This window comes from Clytia hemisphaerica, unplaced genomic scaffold (genome assembly GCF_902728285.1).
Source record: "Clytia hemisphaerica strain Z4C2 unplaced genomic scaffold, Clytia hemisphaerica genome assembly, whole genome shotgun sequence".
Lineage (NCBI taxonomy): Eukaryota > Metazoa > Cnidaria > Hydrozoa > Leptothecata > Clytiidae > Clytia > Clytia hemisphaerica.
In genome coordinates this window covers 64675-75228 of record NW_027103571.1, presented here as the reverse complement: position 1 = coordinate 75228, position 10554 = coordinate 64675, and positions in this window count along the sequence as shown.

The following is a 10554-nucleotide window of genomic DNA, read 5'->3' as shown; positions in this document are numbered from 1 at the left end:
ACAAAAATCAGTTTTTTGAAGTTTGCAAAAAAACGCCACATAGAAGATCTTTCAAATTCAGTATGTGAATAGAGCAGTAAAAAATACAACTTTTCTATTTTTCCTTTTTTTTGCAAAAGTTCTAGGAATGAAAATAAAGGGATAATGATAATTGAATACTATCCATTGATGACCCACGGCACTATCGTAAAGCTAGAATCGCTTCGCATACTCTTCGCTTGAGAAAATGATTGACAGATTGAAGTTTGTCACCCGCGCAGGAGTTCGCGGAGCGTTCTCGGCTCAATCCTCAGACCGTGCTAAAAATGGTAGGCTGAGCTGTGATAGATCATTTCGATGGAAGTTGTTGGAATGTTTACAAGGCTCTTGACAGAAAATTGTTTGTTTTATTGTCAATGATGACAGTGCGGTTATTAATTTTGTTAGATCTGACAAATTGATGTTTGTAAGTGCACTTTATAGTTTTGATTCCCATTGAAGAATCATATTCTGGTTTTCATGTTATTAGATGCTGCTTTAGAGCTTTAGGTCTACACTGTTAGGGTGCGCACTCGTCGGGATTTTTTGCGCGGAACGAGGAAGAATTTACAAAAATGAACTTCAATGCATTAGTACTTACCTTTGAATCATCCAAATCTGTTCATTCTTTTTTTTAAATCAATCAGGAATTATCAGGGAAACAAGTAAAAAAAACTGCATCCAGGTATCTATTTTCTTTCCAAAGATATTCATGTTTTTCGACGTCAAGGTGAAAACGCAATTTAGCGCCGACCACGGCACCGGAAAATTCTCGACCCACATTGAAACAAGTGGCTGTCGCTATTGAGCTGGTTCATCTTTTCAATCGCGGTTTTTTTAGTAAACCCAGGGTAAGATTAGGCTACAATCTATCACATGCTGCTTTATTTAAAAACCTAAAGGCTGTCTGGAATTTTGAAAAAATAGAAGGAATTGCAATTTTTCAACAAGATTGCGGATTTTTTCATGTAAGCAGCATACACTATCTGAAAGCTGAGGATTTCAGCTTTCTAGTGGTGAAATTTGTTTTTAGGGGTCGGCGACAAACGACTTTCCTTTTTTTTAACGGCCTGAGGCCGTTAAGGTTCAGACCCCCTCCCCCCTACGTCTTAAGCGGCCAAGAAAATTCTTCAAAAGTAAATACTTTCACTGGTCCATGGCCGCCATGTTCTTTCAATTCGTAATCCTCAAAGTTCTTCTTTTCGCACGGAAAAAACATGTGGTTTTGAGCCGTGACCTTTCAATTTTGAAACTCCAAGCCCCGCAGCAACTCAGGGCGGGATGGGCAGTGTAGCTCTAAAGCTCTAAAACAGCATCTAATAACATGAAAACCAGAATATGATTCTTCAATGGGAATCAAAACTATAAAGTGCACTTACAAACATCAATTTGTCAGATCTAACAAAATTAATAACCGCACTGTCATCATTGACAATAAAACATACGATTTTCTGTCAAGCGCCTTGTAAACATTCCAACAACTTCCATCGAAATGATCTATCACAGCTCAGTCTACCATTTTTAGCGCAGTCCAAGGATTGAGCCGAGAACGCTCCCCGAGCTCCTGCGCGGGTGAAAAACTTCAATCTGTCAATCATTTTCTCAAGCGAAGAGTACGCGAAGCGATTCTAGCTTTACGATAGTGCCGCGGATCATCAATGGATAGTATTCAATTATCATTATCCCTTTATTTTCATTCCTAGAACTTTTGCAAAAAAAAGGAAAAATAGAAAAGTTGTATTTTTTACTGCTCTATTCACATATTGAATTTGAATGATCAGGCAAATTCCTCACCAAGGAAACTTCAATCCAATTCAGTTCCAATAATCAACAACTTTGCTTTTTTTAATGTACAAGGACTGTGCCCGCAAACTGTTCCAAGCAAAGTTCCTTTTATCGAAAATAACATATGTCATAAAAATTTACTGTTTGTTGGCCTATCAGAAACATGGCTCAACAACCATAAAGATGCAGAACTAAAAGTAGAAGGTTATACTTTGTTCAAATGTGATTCATCACGCAAGAAAAAATCAAGAGGGAGAGCAACTGGAGGAGTCTGCTTCTACATAAGAGATGATATAGCTGCTTCATGTGAAATAATCTACTCCCATAAATCACCAAGTGTACAACTCCTTTGTGTTTACTCAAAAACTGAAAACTTGGCTATGCTTGTAATATATAGACAACCTGATGACAAGAGTAATGGAAATCCATCAACAGCTAAAGACCTTCTTACACCGCTCAAAGGTGCGAAACAAGCCCTTTCCGCCTTGGAACCTGTCCCAAACATAATTTTTGGTGGCGATTTCAATCTTCAAAAGTCAACATGGCCTGATGGACTACCCAAAACTGGATGCTCTATGGAAGAAAGATCAATGCTGAATGATCTAAATCGATTTTGCAACGAGTTGTTCATGTCTCAATATGTCAATCAACCCACACACAAAGATGGGAACACCCTAGACCTTGTCTTCACAAATAATGAAGATCTTATACATGACTACTCAATTTTACCAGTGTTACAAAGCACTTCACATCACAGTATTGTTATGGTATCAACTAGGCTCAAAGTTCAAAATTTTGCTAGTGATGATGATAAACCAGAACCACGTTCCAAATTCAACGCTTTGAATTTCTTCTCAGATGAAATTGATTGGAATAAGTTAAAAGAAGAATTGAATCAAATTGACTGGGATGTAAAACTTTCTAACAGTGATGATCCACAAGAAATTCTTGAAAGTATCAATCAAATATGTTTGGACGTATGCAGAGGACGAATACCAGTCAGAACAACCAAAGATACCAGGAAGAAATCAAAAGTTGAAAGATATCGCCGCTCTCTTACGAAAAGAAGAAGAAAAATTACAAAGCAATTTTTAAAATGCACGTCCCAATCAAAGAAGACTAAAATTACAAAGGAACTTTTGACAATTGAAAAATTGAAAAGGACTTACAAAAATCATTTAGGGATTCCAAGTGTTATGTTGAAAATATAGCAATCAATTCCATAAAGAAAAACTCAAAATATTTCTTTGCTTATGCGAGAAAGAAAGCAAAGATAAAAACGAAAATTGGCCCTCTGCTGAACTCAAATGGTGAATTAACGCAACGAAGCAAAGAAATGGCTGAAATTCTGTCAAGACAATATGTTTCCGTCTTCAGTGCACCAAAACCATTTGATATAATGCAGATTGAAAATGATGAAGTCAACGTAGATATCATTTCAGATCTACAAGTTACAGAAGATGATTTAATAAAAGCAATCAACGATCTGTCCCAAACTGCAGCACCAGGTCCCGATGGTTTCCCTGCAATCTTTCTCAAACAATGCAAAGAAGAACTTTCTATTCCTCTTTGTATCCTCTGGAGACAAAGTTTGGACAAAGGGATTGTCCCAGACGAACTTAAAAGATGCACAATCACACCAATCTACAAAGGAGGTAGCAGATCACTGGCATCAAATTATAGACCAGTAGCCCTAACATCCCATGTCATCAAGATATTTGAAAAAGTACTCAGAGCACATATTGTAAAGCACATGGATGAAAATAATCTGTTCAATCCCAATCAACATGGATTCAGAAGCGGGCGTTCATGTTTGAGTCAGCTTTTGGAACAATATGACCTGATACTAAATATATTGGACGAAGATGCTAATGCGGATGTTGTGTACCTAGATTTTTCAAAGGCTTTTGACAAAGTAGACCATTCAATTGTCCTACGAAAAATAAAGAAACTAGGAATAGATGGAAAATTATTACAGTGGCTAAAGTCCTTCCTAACAGAGAGAAAACAATCAGTGCTAGTGAATGGTGTCACTTCTGAATCACAACAGGTCATTTCAGGAGTCCCTCAAGGTAGTGTTTTTGGGACCTTTGATTTTCCTCATATTGATTGGGGATATTGACAAGGAAGTGGTGCACAGCTTTCTCAAATCCTTCGCTGACGACACTCGCGCCACAAAGGAAGTCAAAACTCTAGAAGATGCTGTCCTACTTCAAAACGATCTTGATAGAATATATAAATGGACGGATGACAACAATATGAAGCTAAATGATATAAAATTTGAACTCTTGCGCTATGGAAAGAACCACGAGATCAAGACTCAAACAAGATATACATCACCGTCTGGTGTTGAGATTGAAACAAAAGATGTTGTGAAAGACCTTGGAATCCTGATGGACAGTAATTGCACATTTCAGAAGCAAATTACTGCAGTAATCGAAAAGGCTAAGAACTTAACATCTTGGATCCTGAGAACATTTTCTTCGCGATCTTTGAATTGTATGATCGTACTATATAAATCATTGGTAATACCAATATTAGAATATTGCTCCGTTCTGTGGAGCCCAAATGCAGTTGGTCTCATTCAGAGACTTGAAGATATTCAAAAGTCCTTCTTACGAAAGATAAATGGCACCCCAAACAATTATTGGGAGTGTCTAAAACAGACAAAAATTTACTCACTTCAAAGGCGAAGAGAGCGCTACAGAATAATGTATGTCTGGAAGGTGATGGGTGGAGCAAGGAGTCAACTGAGGTGGAGGGAAATAATTGCCGACTTTCGTCACGTGACCAGTCATTTTTCTCGTCAAAGCATTAATTGGTGACCGGGAATAAGGTGAATGTTGTGTGGTTGCTTTGGTCTTAGCCTTTCTTCACATGTTTCTACTTTTTGGACTGATGAAATTTGTAAGTGAGGCCGTTAAGGTTCAGACCCCCTCCCCCCCTACGTCTTAGCGGCCAAGAAAATTCTTCAAAAGTAAATACTTTCACTGGTCCATGGTCGTCATGTTCTTTCGATTCGTAATCCTCAAAGTTCTTCTTTTCGCACGGAAAAAACATGTGGTTTTGAGCTGTGACCTTTCCAATTTTGAAACTCCAAGCCCCGCAGCAAGTCAGGGCGGGATGGGTGGAGCAAGGAGTCAACTGAGGCGGAGGGAAAAATTGCCAACTTTCGTCAAGTGACCGGTCATTTTTCTCGTCGAAGCATTAATTGGTGACCGGGAATAAGGTGAATTTCGTGTGGTTGCTTTGGTCTTAGCCTTTCTTCACATGTTTTTACTTTTTGGACTGATGAAATTTGTAAGTGAGACTTTCCTTTTTTTTTTTAACTTTTTTAACGGCATTGCAGTGACCCCCTCCCACCCCTTACGGCCAGAAGCCGTTAAAAGAAAGGAATATCGTTTGTCGACGGCCCCTTAGCTATCATTTCCAGCTCATTAGCGATAAGCTAAAGTTTAACAGTCATCGGGCCGGTTTTCAGCATTTCATTGTTGAAAAAATTGCTGTTTTCGGCAATAACAGCTTCTGAATTTTTTCAACTGAGTGTATAGCAGTCAAAATTGAAACATTTAAAAACCAGTTGTTATACTATTAGTTTCTGCTTACAGAGCACCAGAAACAAAATTGCCATACCTCGAAAATTTAACAAGGGACATTAAATCAATTGCCTCAAAGTACGAGACAAGTCCAATCTGGATTGGGGGCGACTGGAATCTACCTGAATTGACTGGTCAACAAACTCAATCGTCAGTCACAATTACTCAAAACAAATCAACGAAACAGCAATTAAAATACTTTATGACTGTAACCTTGACCAAATCATTGACTTTCGAACAAGAATAAACAATACCCTTGATATAATATTGACAAATAACTCTTCACTCCTGTCAGATGTGAAGGATTTCCCAGGGATAAGTGATCACACTGCTATTGGCGTAATTGACGTTATGTGCCATCCTATCAGTCAGCGCTCAATTAAAAGAACAGTCCATGTATGGAGTAGAGCGAACATTCCATCACTGAAAGAAGACCTAAAAACAACATGTGCACTATTCTGTGCTAAACATGACAATGGAGATTTTGCTATTGACACGATATGGGGCGAGACATTATCAACGAAACCATGAGAAAGATACCAACCAAAACTCTACGTCAAAGATTCAGCCAGCCATGGGTAAATCGGAAGTGTAGAAGATTATCCCGCAGAAAGAAACGCCTATACAAACGCCCAAAACGAACACGACTCGAATCAGATTGGTCCAGGTTTCGAAATGTTGTCAATGAGTGCCGAAAACAGTGTCGTAAAGCACATGAATGACAAGTACATCAATGAAAACATCCTAGAATCATCTGACACCAAGCGCTTTTACAAGTATATCAAAGATAAACAAAAAGACAATATCACAGTTGCCCCATTAAAGAAGAATGGGAGTCTATCATCGACGATCAGAAAAAAGAAATATCCTTAATGAACAGTATTGTAGTGTTTTCTCTATTTGTAACAATAGATATACCACCCATTAGATCGCCAACTGTTGAGAATTCAATGTCCGAGATTGAAACAAACAAAAGTGGTGTCGAAGCGCTACTTAACCGGCTTAATCCACAGAAAGCAACAAGACCGGATAGCATATCATCAAGATTCCTAAAGGAATTTTCAGCTGAGATTTCTTCACCCCTCACAATGATATTCAAACTGTCCCTCAAATCAGGTACCCTTCCCAAAGACTGGTCGCATGCATTTATTGTACCTGTGTACAAAGGGGGTAACAAAGATAAGAACCAGGCTGAAAATTATCAACCAGTTTCACTCACATCGATTTGATGCAAGTGCTTGGAACATATTATTTATAGCAATGTAATGACACACCTTAATGACAATAATGTATTGAGTGACTACCAACATGGTTTCAGAGAAAAACGTTCATGTATGAGTCAACTTTTAACCACCGTGAACGACTTTGCTAGGAACCTTAATTATAAGAAACAAACAGACTCTATCTTACTGGACTTTAGCAAGGCATTTGACAAAGTTAACCACTTCAAACTTTGTCTAAAGGCATCACACTATGGTATTCGAGGCACCACACTTAAATGGATAAAACCATTCCTATCAAACAGAATGCAACAAGTTTTATTAAACGGGAAATCCTCAGATACGGCTAACGTTTTGTCTGGTGTACCCCAAGGCACCGTACTTGGACCACTACTATTCTTGATTTACATCAACGACATGCCATCATACGTTAAATCTAACATTCGCTTATTTGCAGATGACGCTTACTTGTATCGCATAATTGATAGTATTGGTGACCCAATCACACTTCAAGATGACCTCACAGCACTTCAGCAATGGGAGACACTATGGGATATGGAATTTCATCCTCAAAAGTGCAAACATCTCCCAATTACAAATAAAACCAAATCCATAGAAAGCACATATTCTATCCATCAAACAGAGCTTGAGAAAGTATCTAACGCCAAATACCTTGGAGTAACCCTGAACAATAAGCTCAAGTGGAACACTCATATTGACACAATATGCAAAAAGGCAAATCAAAAGAGATCTTTTCTTCAAAGGAACCTGAGGAATTGTTCACGTAAAATCAAAGCGAAAGCATTCAATACATATGTTAGACCTATCCTGTCCTATGCATCTCCAGTGTGGAACCCAGTATCGAGCCAAACCTTATGTGATAATCTTGAAATAGTCCAACGTAAAGGAGCCCACTTTGTTTTCTCGAATTGGTCGTGGGATGCTAGTCCTACTAGAATGTTGAATGATCTAAAATGGAAAACTTTGGAACACCAAAGAAAAGTTGATTCTGTTGCTGTATTTCATAACATAAAATCAGGAAAGTTGGAAATGCAGAGCATTCTCCCAAAACAAGTTTGTGATAGTGTTAAATACCAGCCAATACACCGCAGAGTAATAGCATACAGAGATTCTTTTCTGCCCATAACTGTTAAATGGTGGAATGAGTTGCCAAAAGAAGTATTGAATATTGAAAATGAATTTAAAATCGAAATTTCGTCTTATTTTGACAGAAACTAGATCATATGGTATTTTTTTTTCCTTGTATCAAACTCTTGTGTTTTCTTAATCACTAACACCAGGTTGCCTTGGCCCTAGTTCAAGCTCGTTTAACACTAATTCCCAGGTCAGTATCAATTTACGTTCTTGAAGCCTTTTCTAATTAACTCTAGTAATAATAATTAACGGAGTAATTTCTAGTATAATTTCTAGCATTTCTAACTTTTAGTGATTTATTTTTATTTATTTAATTTATCTTACCTTTTTATTTTGCATGAAGCTAATGAAACTTCCTATTTTGTTGCAAGTTTAGGTTAGCCTCCACCCATGTTTTTATTCTCACTAATTTTTTAAATTTTTTGCCTATGTTCACCTTACTCTTTCTTACATCACTCATTTTGAAGCCTTTCTCTCTGAAAGAGTCTGCTAAATTGCGTAGGTTGCGTGGGTCGTGGGTCAATATTTTTGCGTGGGTTAATATTTTTGTGTGGGTCATTTTTTGCGTGGGTGCGTGGGTCAAAATATTTTTTGCGTGGGTCAATTTTTTTGCGTGGGTCAAATCTTTTGCGTGGGTCATTTTTTTGCATGGGTCATTATTTTCTTGCGTGGGTCAATTTTTTTTGCGTGGGTAAAAAATTTTGCGTGGGTCATATTTTTTGCGTGGGTCATATTTTTTGGGTGGGTCATAATTTTTTGCGTGAGTCATTATTTTTCGCGTGGGTCATATTTTTTGCGTGGGTCATTATTTTTTGCGTGGGTCAAAGTTTTTGAGTGGGTCACTATTTTTTTGGTGATTTTTTAGCTAACTCGATTTTTTTACCATATTAAAACTTTCGAGTTAGCTAAGACGTTTTTTTTATCAAATTAAAATTTTTCAAGTTATCTTATACAAAAATGTGTTGTGTATATATCTACGAAAACTAAACAAAAGCACACAGTTTTTATGTAGTAACACCTTGTGGTTTATTTTACATAGCTTCACTTATTTACTATAACATTATACAGAATCAACACACATCCGTCTAATTTTTGTAGACACACTTCAGGATCACACTTTTGAATTTTAGCATGCTATATTTCAGGATTCCAGTGTCATGGAAATAAACAATGTAACTTTAATTTTTTCCTCCCTTTTCTATTGCTTTGAAAAAAAGTACAGCGTCTTTATTTCGTCCAATTTTTAATGTACTTAAATCAAAGAAATTACAAGTGGGGTGGACGAAATAATTGACAACGATTAAATTGTTTAGTAATCCGTCGCCTAATGAATATAACTTTTGTAGAAAAATTTTCAGATTTTGTCACCATTTGCTTTGTTCTTTAACACTCAAAGCAAACCCAAAAGATTAATGCGTGCTATAAGAAGCTTTAAAGCTTCTAAAAAGATTCTATAAAGCTTCCTCTTATAAAAAGACAGCTACAGCTATGCAAAATAAACAAAATAAACCAAAACGTGTTATGTAAAACACATCCAACATTTTGGATGTGACCAGTTCGAACTTCAAGGGAAGGCATTTTTTCGAATTACAGAGAGAATTTTGACCCACGCAAAAATTTTGACCCACGCAAAAAATAATGACCCACGCAAAAAATAATGACCCACGCAAAAAATATGACCCCCGCAAAAAATATGACCCACGCAAAAAATATGACCCGGGTGGTTGGGATTAGACGAGGGATGTCGATATTAGACCAAGTTACGGTACTAGACCACGAAGCCACCTGAAGCCACGGCACAGTTGTGAATACACCTTTCCCGTAATTCAAAGTTCTCAGAAATTGCCCGGGAAAATGTGCGCTCCACTGTTGTGTATAAAATTGTTTGATAGGTAAAAGACGCGTTTTTGCCTGCAAGGGGTTAGGGAAAGTGGGATTTGAGCCTCTAACTTTTGACAGCGATCTTCTTTTGGAAAAATATTTTCAGGCTGGTATAATATCATGAATAGATTGAACATATTAAAATTTGAGGGGGTTTTGTTCGACAGAACTTAAGAAAAACTCAAAAAACCAACTTTCCCTAAGGGAACGCAGGCAAAAACGGGTTTGTTTACCTCCAGAGACCAAACGGTGGAGAGCATCAAAATAATGCGTGCGCATTAGTTTTACAAATTACGGGAAAGGTGTTTTCACAATCTACAGAAGCAGCCACCGTGGCAAAAAGGCATTGCTATTTTGAAAATATCTAGCTGTTCTCGATTTGCCAGCCAGGAAAATATTAAAGTCTGTCCAGATATAATTTGCAGTGGAAACAAGAATGCCTGTAACTTTTGATAGTCAAATATAATTATGGAAATTTTTTTGCTTGTTTTAGAGAATCAAAAGCGCTATATTTGAATGTATTTTTGGTTGAAAAATTTGCGATTTTTAGCGGTTAAATTTGCGATTGTAAAAATAAAGCTTTTTTGGACCTACCTCCGGGTGCCCCGGTGGAGGTTCTATAAATTAACCCATGTCCGTCCGTTCGTTCGTCCGTCCGTCCGTCTGTTACCAGCTTTTCTCAGGATTGGCTCATTAGTTTTTTCTGATTTTTTGCACAATGATGCAAAATGGCAATGCCCAGAACGTGACGGAGCCCGATTTTTGAGAAAAAATTTATTTGGGCAAATTTGGGCAAAAAACTACCTAAAAATAGGGTTTTTTGGACTTTGTGCAAAATCCTGTCATTACTTTTTTCTGATTTTTTGTACAAAGATGGAGGGCAAGATTCTCTAAAGAAT